Below are 9295 nucleotides of genomic sequence, written 5' to 3'. Positions count from 1 at the left end.
TTTGCTCGATTAGAGGACAACCCCCCAAAATTTGAATATTGATTTAGATAAAAAAAAAAAAAAGACTACCCTATAGGAAATAATGTAAACTATTTTTTCATATTTAATATTTAAGTATTTGCCAACCTGCCCCACTGCTTTCTATTCTGTCCCAGATATGCCTTATACCCCTACCTATTTGCCACTCTGCCCACCCTGATTTGCCTTATTCCCCCTGATTTACTGATGCATCCCTAGACTTGTCTCCCCTGCCCCAGACTCCCTAGTGTCAAGTGGGGGCAGCTGGTGACATTTGTGAAATGCGTACGAACAACCTCCGCTGCTACCAGGGACCTCCGCCAGGGCTTCTATGACTGAGCACCCGAAGGTCACGTCGGTGCTCTGTCATAGAAGCCCCGGCAGAAGCGAAAGGAGAGGAGGATCCAGGTCCCCTGCAGCGCTGCGGGGGATCTGGATCTTAGTCTTGTAGTCGGACCTCTATTTGAGGTCTGATTATAAGGGGACCTTGAATATAAGATGTTTTTGCTCTGAAAAAAAAACTTCTTATAATTGAGCAAATACAGTAAATATGGCCACCTCAAAGTCATGCCCTCCTCTCCATAAGTGACATTGTTAGGTTATATATTGTTATCTCCTGTTTACCCATTGTACAGAGTTGTGGCATATGGCAGCGCTATATAAAAAAAATTAAACCAAACAGATGACATAAGTTCTCATCATAAAATTCACACTTTTTTACACAAATAAATTACATTATATGTGGGTCTACCTACTATTTGATTTTACTCTGCAGGACACAAAAGATCATATATTTACATATGATCAACAGATCACAATGAAATTATATTTTATTATATATGCAACCCTAGTGGGGTAAAAGTCTTAATATTGCAAATATAATTTTAAAACCTAACTTTCATTGAATATAGTTAAAAAAGCATAGTATAAATTTAAAATGTGAATTAACTTTTCTAACTACCGTATATTCCGGCGTATAAGACGACTTTTTAACCCCAGAAAATCTTCTCAAAAGTCGGGGGTCGTCTTATACGCCGGGTACTAACCGAGTATCGGAGATTCCCACGAAGCCACAAATCTCTAGGGGAGGGGCGAGCAGAGAAACCGCCTCCCCTGGGCCGGTCTTCAGGGCCGCGCTGAGGTAGGTGCAAGATCGTGATCTCCCCAACTAGCCCTGATCAGCGGGCGCCTGATGAGCAGGGCTGGTTGGAGAGATCACGAACTCCCTCTAACTAGTCCAGCATTAGGGAGCTCGAGGTCTGGGACTTCAGACCTCGGCTTCCCTGCTCCCTAATCACTAAACGCCGGCTATTGATGCCGGGCGCGGGGATGACGTCATGTCCCGGCGCTCGGCAATTGCCGGCGTGTAGTGATGAGGGAGCAGTAAAGCAGACCTCACACTTCTACAACTGGACGGAAGAAAGAAGATGAGAAAGGCAAGAGATGGGGAGAAAGGGGTGTGAGTGCAGTGTATGTATGTTGGTGTGAGATGGTCAGTGTATATGTATGGTCAGGTGTGCGTATATATATATATGTGTGTGTGTGTGTGTGTGTGTGTGTGTGTGTGTGTGTGTGTGTGTGTGTGTGTGTGTTGAGGGCAGTGTATAAATGTGTATGTATGGACAGGCGTATGTGTAGATATATATATATATATATATATATGTGTAAGGGCAGTGTATGTATGTATATGTCTGTATAACAACCAGCCAATCACCGGTAAGGTACATCGCTTGCCGTGATTGGCTGGTTGTTGTATGCTGGGTAGAGGGGTAGTTATACGGCGAGTATAGCCCAAACTCTATATTTGAACTGGAAAAGTTGGGGGTCGTCTTATACGCCGGAATATACGGTAACTACCTCTCCCCTTTCTTAATTCCTGTGTTGGGAGTGAGAGGTCCGCTTCCATACTCCTCCAGAGGCCTGCCACAGTGCGCACAGCTTCAGTGCCGAGCACATGGACATGACATCATATCCCAGTGCTCAGCATCAACAGTTGGCACACTTCACATAAAATTTAAAGCAAAGACACAAATCAATTTTTTTTTCTAAAACACATGAATGAAATGGTAACCAAACATTCAAGGATAAAATGAGAAGCTTAACTTGCAAGCTGATCTAAGTGCCAGTGCACATACAGTTTAGAACCACTTCACATGCGTGTACAGGGACAGGAAGAGAACACTTTCAAGTTCCAAAAACCCAAAACAAATACATGCTTGTGTTTGTATGCTTTTAGCTACCATTGTTATTGCACACCTCAAACCTACATTTAACAAAAAAAAACAAGGGAAAAGGGACTAGAAGGTTCAATAAAATATATTTTGGCAGCACTGTAATGACTAAAGCATACAGCAGGGGTCAACATATTTGGTTTGGATATAGGAGCTAGGCAAAAAATATAGGAGCCAACCCTCCTTTCTTCCACAATATTTTTTTTTTAGCCTGTGCGTTTTTGTGTGTATATGTATAGTGGCAGATTCAGTATGTCTAGTTTATTGGGAGTACCAGATTCCATGTGTTTATGTGTCCATTGTAAATTTGTGTGTGTATGTGTGTGCATGCGCATGCGGGATGCTAGCGTGTACAGTTTATGTTACAGTAAGACAATAGCATGTATGTCAGCATATAGTGTTGGAATGTGGATATGTTTGGTTTGGATCTAGGAGCCATAAACTAAGTTGTTGACCATTGCCATACTGTGACATACACAACGCTATACATGCTCACACTACCCAACATACACACTGACTCCGGCATTATACATACTAGAGACACTTCAGAATACACTACTCCCCTTCTCACTTCGTAAGACCTGCCATGCCACTGCCTATCTCCTGCCATCATCAACCTGTCACACTACGCTTTCCTGTGGAGGCGCAGGTTCTATGCACATTAAGTGATCCCGCTGGACACCTCCGGCTTTGCCATGTCCCTACGGTAAAGGGTAGGGTGCCAAATTCACAATGGCAGCCCGGGACACAGTCTTTACCCCCCTCTTGTAGCACAAAACCCTGGGCGCCAGGAAGTGATTTCAAGTAGTCATGTTAACCAGGCGGCCGGGATTTGTCAAGCCTGGGCCTGCACTATGGTAGCCTTATCAGGAGAGTTTGCCAGAGAGTTGTTCCTGCTTCTTGACTTCACTATTCATTTTGAAGGTCCAAACATCAGGGAGTTTCTGCTGCAGGAGAAGCTTGACAGGCCCTGTATAAAGCTAGATTTCTTCACATTTTGACATGTTACACAGGGTCAGATAAACCTTTTGCTGGAGAAACTTCCAGTGTTGACCCCTTATAAAAAAAAAAAAAAAAAAAGTGAATTAGAAAGTTAAAAGCCCTGACAACTCTTTTCAGTGAATAAAACCTTATGTATCTTAAGGAGTAGTGGTATCAAAGTATCAATAGGATTTTGTCCGTCTGTGGGCGTGCTTTGACTGTGTTTGACTTTGTTTCTCCATGTCCTCTTACAATCAGTTTTTGTTAACTTTTAAAGTAGCGTTTTTTTTTGGTTTTTTTAATACTTATCCCTCCAAACAATGTATCCATAAACCATACAATTTATATTTCCTGACTGAACAAAGAAAGAGGATCAGGAACAAGATGGTTTGATAAGCCTTTAGTATTTTTATCTATGTGAACTTCTACACTATATTTGTGTTTTGTCGTTTCCTTCTGTTGGGAGTATATTGTTACCACACAAACAGAAGATTTATGCTGCTGTTTTTGAAGAGCATTTTTTATGTACCTAGAATTGCATAGTAGAGGACTGCATTGGGATGCCAAAAAACTTGTCCCGGTAATCCGGCACAGTCCCGCAAGGCTGCCTTCGCGCTGCTCCCTCTTACTCAGCCCAGGAACACAGCAGAACAATAGAAGAGACGTTGCGAGGGAGCAGTGCAAAGGCAGCCTTGCGGGACGGTGCGGGAAATCTGCAGTTCAGGTAAGGAAGTGGGCGGGCTTGACCACATATGCGGTGGGAGCAGGCAGGATCAGACACATGTTGCGGGAGAGGAACACACACATTGCGGGATTGGACAAACATCTGCGGGATTAAAAAAAAAAAAAGCGGTCCCGCGCAGGGCTCTACCACGTAGATATTGGAGCTTCCTTGATACCCCATGCATATGAAGCCATTTCATGTCACTGCTTAGTCATTTTTGTGGGTTTCACTAAGCACGATCATCTTTTCTAAGGGTTAAGCGCTGAGTATATACTTTATGGGTCTTTAAATATTACATTACAAGCTAATAATAACCACTTATTTGTTAATGTCTATAAATAGAAACATTCATTAATGAGTCTCTATATTCAGCTAAGGCTATCAAGGTTTAAAAAAAATTATATCTTAATTAAAATACCCTTTTCGGTGTAAAAATGCTATTTTTGCAATATAGCAAAACAGATGCTACGTACATGTTTTTCCGATCAGCTGTTCCTACAATTTTCTGAAAACCATGTTTTTGATCTGTTTTTTAGTAACTGTATGGTATCTGAGCAGATAGAAAAGGTTGCGCGTGACAAATTCTGACACAGAAAAGGAGAAAACCACTGGTAGTAAGATCTGGTCAACGGCCACATTCAAGATTTAAGTATGATTTACAACACCACTCGCCAAAAACTCATAACTAATGTATCGTAAATGCTACAGGTTGCAGCTTTTACTCTAAGAGTCTCAATGGGTGCTTAAAAAGGGAACTCCCACCATACACTTTGAATCAGCAACGCGTTCGACTTGCGAGAGCAGCTACACATCATAATGCACAAAATGCACCAAAACGTCCTTATGCAAGCCACGTATTGTTAATAACACAGCACTTCTCACTAGTGCCACCCCTTAGTGTCCAGCTAGGAAAAGTGACCCTCAGCTGGATTTACTACAGGCAAATTCCAAAAATGGAATGAGCAATTTCAATCAAGCCAGTAAAAGCGTAGTTACATTGTGTATCAGTTTTCTTACATGACATTTGGGTGTAACTTCTTCAATAAAATAAAATAAAAACTTAATTGCTATAGGTATTTAAAATCCTTTAAGACTATATATAAACAGTCAATGGATATAGAACAGGTAAAGCAAACACCACACACAGACAAATAAATCCATGTTACTGCTACAACAGAATATTTTTTTTTTAAGCTTTTTACAGATTTAAAGTTATTGATTATACAAGTCACCTTCACTCAGTAACATAAATGTCCGTTATGGTATGTGCTGCAGCTGCCATCTTGCTGCTTGGGTATGTATTTATTTGATCAATTATAGGCAGCAACCCCCCCCCCTTAAAGTCTTTAAAGTGGGGATGCGGCCTATAATCAGGGATTAACGTGGAGATGCGCAATTCTTATCAGGCACTTCCGCCAGGGCTTCTATGACGGAGCATGGACGTTACATGACCTTCCGGTGCTCCACCGTAGAAGCCCCAGCGAAAGCACCAGCCAGCAGTAGCGGAGGTTGTCCGAGGGCATTGCGCAGACGTTCACTGGCAGCCAGAGTGGAGGATCCCCCGCAGTGGCGCAGGAGACCTGGACCCTTCTCTCTGGCAGCTGGTGAACATCTGTGCAAAGCACGCAGACAGCTTCTGCTGCTAAAGCATTGAACCCCCGGGCAGAAGTGGCAACCAGCAGCAGAGTTTGTCTGCGCACATCGTGCAGACGTCCACCGGCTGCCCCCTGCAAGACACCAGGGAGTCTGGGGGTGGATTGGTAAATTGAGGTGGTGGGAGCACATCTATAAGTAAGGTGCATTGTGAATTAAGGGGGGGGGGGGGCTTAAATTGGCTATTGGTTTTCTGTTTGCATATAACATATGATGACTAACTGTATAATAGATACCAAAAATGTTAATACATGTATTCCTGTTCATTAGATAAAATACTGTTTTACCATTCCACTCATGTGTACTTTTTTTTCTTTAAAATACTGTGTTACCATTCCACTCATGTGTACTTTTTTTCTTTAAAATAGCACCAAACTTTAAGGGTGTGTCCTATAATTGAGCCAATACGGTATATATTGCTACCTTACTCTGAAATGTGTGCTATTAGCTTTGCAGACATACTAGTGCTAGAAGCTACACGTGTAACCTGCCAAAGAAACGCAGTGTAAAAGTATGTTACAACATCCTGCCTGCTCTGGTTACACAGAGGAATCCCAGGGGAATTGGCAAGAAATGTCCTGGCTATTTTTCTCTCCTGCCATCAGATGCACTTGTGCATGATAGGTGGGTGCTTAGTTTCACATTCTGCAGAATCTCCCGTCAGATCCCGAGCCAACAGAACGCTATGCGCTGCAGCGTTTATACACCGGTGGGCATGTGTACGGTCTTCCCGTTTTTCTTGCCACTGATTGGCTGCTCAAGCTGTCGGTGACAGCTTAAGCAGCCTATCAGTGGCAAAGAATTGCAGCACAGCCACGAATTCTGTGTCAGGTTTTTTTTTGGGGGGGGGTGTTATTATTTATTTATTGGGGGGGGTCTGCATTTTGGAAGAATGCATTTTAGAGCAGGGGGTCAACAAAGTCAAGCTTTTTCCTTTCCTTAATCATGTTATTTTCCTGGCATCTGGGGTTCCCCAAGCCTTGCAATACACTAACATACATCTACACACTAGCACCACATACTAACATACACACACTCTAACACTACATGCTGACATACAAACTCATGCCAGTGCCACGCTATAACAAACGCAAGCACCACACTCTGGCTAACACTATATAGAAAATGATACACGCTAACAGTATGGACACATACATACGGACTCTGGCATTACAATAGACACTGAGTCTGACACCACAGTATACACACACTCACAGACTGACTCCAGCACTATACCTTTAAACACATCAACTCTGATACTACACTATACACACAATCACACACTACCCCTCCTCATCTCATGGAGACCGGCCACTCCGCTACCTATATCCTGTCATCCAGCACCCTATGCTTTTCTTGGGGGGCGCGCTGAGTGTTGTGAGGCACCTAGCAGGGTCAAGTTACGTGCATTATGTCTTCCCGCTAAGAGCCTCACAGCACCCAATACACCACACGCATCAGTAGGAAAGCACAGGGTGCACAGGGTGCCACTGATCTTGATAGCTTTTATACCATTCACAAGTGCAATAGCCCACAAAGTCAATAGGATGTGGATTTAATAAGTCATAGATAGCGGAAGAGTAATAAGCAGCAAAGCTGCCAGTAGCATCATATTGAATTAACAATATGGTATATTGTAGACACACACAAACGTCAGGTTTTTTTTTTTTTTACAATACTAGGTCTACATTACAAATTTTCACATTAAAGAAACAGAACATAGAAGTCTGTCTATATCCCCTACCGGCTCAATCTTTAATCAGTCCTATACCAAGCATGTTTTAATTCCGTACCTGTATTAACAACCATCACTTCTGCTGGGAGGCTGTTTCAAGTGTTTTTTGTTTTGGTTTTTTTTTTGAAGGAAAAAAGTAAACTCAAGATACCGTATTTGCTCGATTATAAGACAAGGTTTCTCAGAGCAAATGCTCGTCTTATAATCAAGGTCGTCTTCTAATCAGACCTCAAATAGAGGTCTGACTACAAGACTAAGATCCAGATCCCCCGCAGCGCTGCAGGAGACCTGGATCCTCCTTTCTGGTAACCTCCACTGCTGTCTGCACTTCCACCGGGTCTTCTATCACCGAGCGCCGACAAAAGCGCGGGCAGCAGCCAAGGTTGTCTATGCGCATACCTTCCCTGGCTGCCAGACAGGGGAATTCCCTGCAGCGCTGCTGGGAATTTCCTTCTCTGGCAGCCGGCGAACGTCCGCTCGATGGATGCAGACAACCCCTGCTATAGCTGGCACTTCCGCCGGGGCTTCTATGATGGAGCACCGGTGTGTCACATGACCTTCTGGTGCTCAGTCATAGAAGCCCCAGCGTAACTAATGCCAGCCTCCACCGGTTGCCCCCACTAGACACCAAGTGGTCAGAAGCACTGGTAAGTCGGGGGGGGGGGTATATGGGGGGAATAAGGTTTTTCTGGAGGCAGAGTGCCCCATGATATGCCTTTTAACCCCCTTTATGCCACTCTGCCTCCAGAAATAGCTTATACCCCCCTATATGCCACTCTGCCCCATGATATGCCTTTAATATATAATCGAGCAAATACGGCATATACACATACATGCATACACACACACACAGAATCAATGTTATGAATATAAGTAACATGGTGGTGGGGAAAGAGGCAAATACATATGGAAAATTCTGCAGAATGCTTACATGCCCTCACGAAAATGGAAGTGTGTCATGAAGCCACCATACGGATTGAAATGCATACGATGGCTGCAGTTTCCCTTTATTATACAAAGTCATTAACTATTACACTGAATGAGTAAAAGCTTACCAAATCACTCTTTAAAATTAAATATGCGAATATAGCGCACCTACACCAGTAAACTTTAGCTATAAATTTCTTCTTTAATAGACACATTTTTACACCTTAGAAAGCTCCCTCAGCCAAAAAGTGAAAGGAGACAAGGGATAGATATGATTGGCTACAGACTGAGTGTGTCTTCAATGGGATGCTCTTATATCTCAATGAACAATTGTACTAAACTAGATTTCATTATTGACTGGTTAAAAAGAAGGGCCTGCTCCTGTAAGCGCATTAAAACTGTGCCAGATCGCCGTTCATCCACCTGGTGAGACACTGCCTGAAGCTGGCTGTGAGCTAGCAAACACAGAAGCCAGAACCCTAAAAATACAAAGAATCTCTAAAAAGCTGTAAAGGACCAAGAATTATTCTAAAGTGTCAGGTTTTGGGGTTTTTTTTGTTTTTTTAAGGGGCACTATTTTTTGTTAACACTGGCACAGATAAAAAATAAGGTTTTTTTAAAAAAAATACTAAACCCTTGCCTTTTGTAGTTTTTGCATTATGTTTTCAGGTAGCTACATATTTGCTGTTTTTGTGCTCTTGCTCAGTCACATTAGTGTAATCTGCTAAGGAAACACCCCGACTTCTTATTCAGCCTTGTGGTAAAGAATAGCTCAGTCTTGATCATCCAGAAGGACGCTCTGACTAAGTATATGGTGGAACGGTTTTGTTAGCACTGTCAAAGAATCTGCTCAGCGTGGTGTTTGTGCAGAAAGTCACCCAAAATATCACAGCTGACAATGGTAGCCACCAAGTCTGCAGATAAAGAAAGCTTATCGGCTCAAAAGAAGATAAAACTGGGTTATTGTCAATGCCACCCTACAACATTATTGCATATAGCAATGTACTTTAAGTTCAGGGAGAAAAA

This window comes from Sceloporus occidentalis, unplaced genomic scaffold (assembly GCF_023333645.1).
Source record: "Sceloporus occidentalis isolate IW3139 unplaced genomic scaffold, rSceOcc1.0.p SCAF_166, whole genome shotgun sequence".
NCBI lineage: Eukaryota > Metazoa > Chordata > Lepidosauria > Squamata > Phrynosomatidae > Sceloporus > Sceloporus occidentalis.
Note: the sequence above shows the minus strand (reverse complement) of the source record.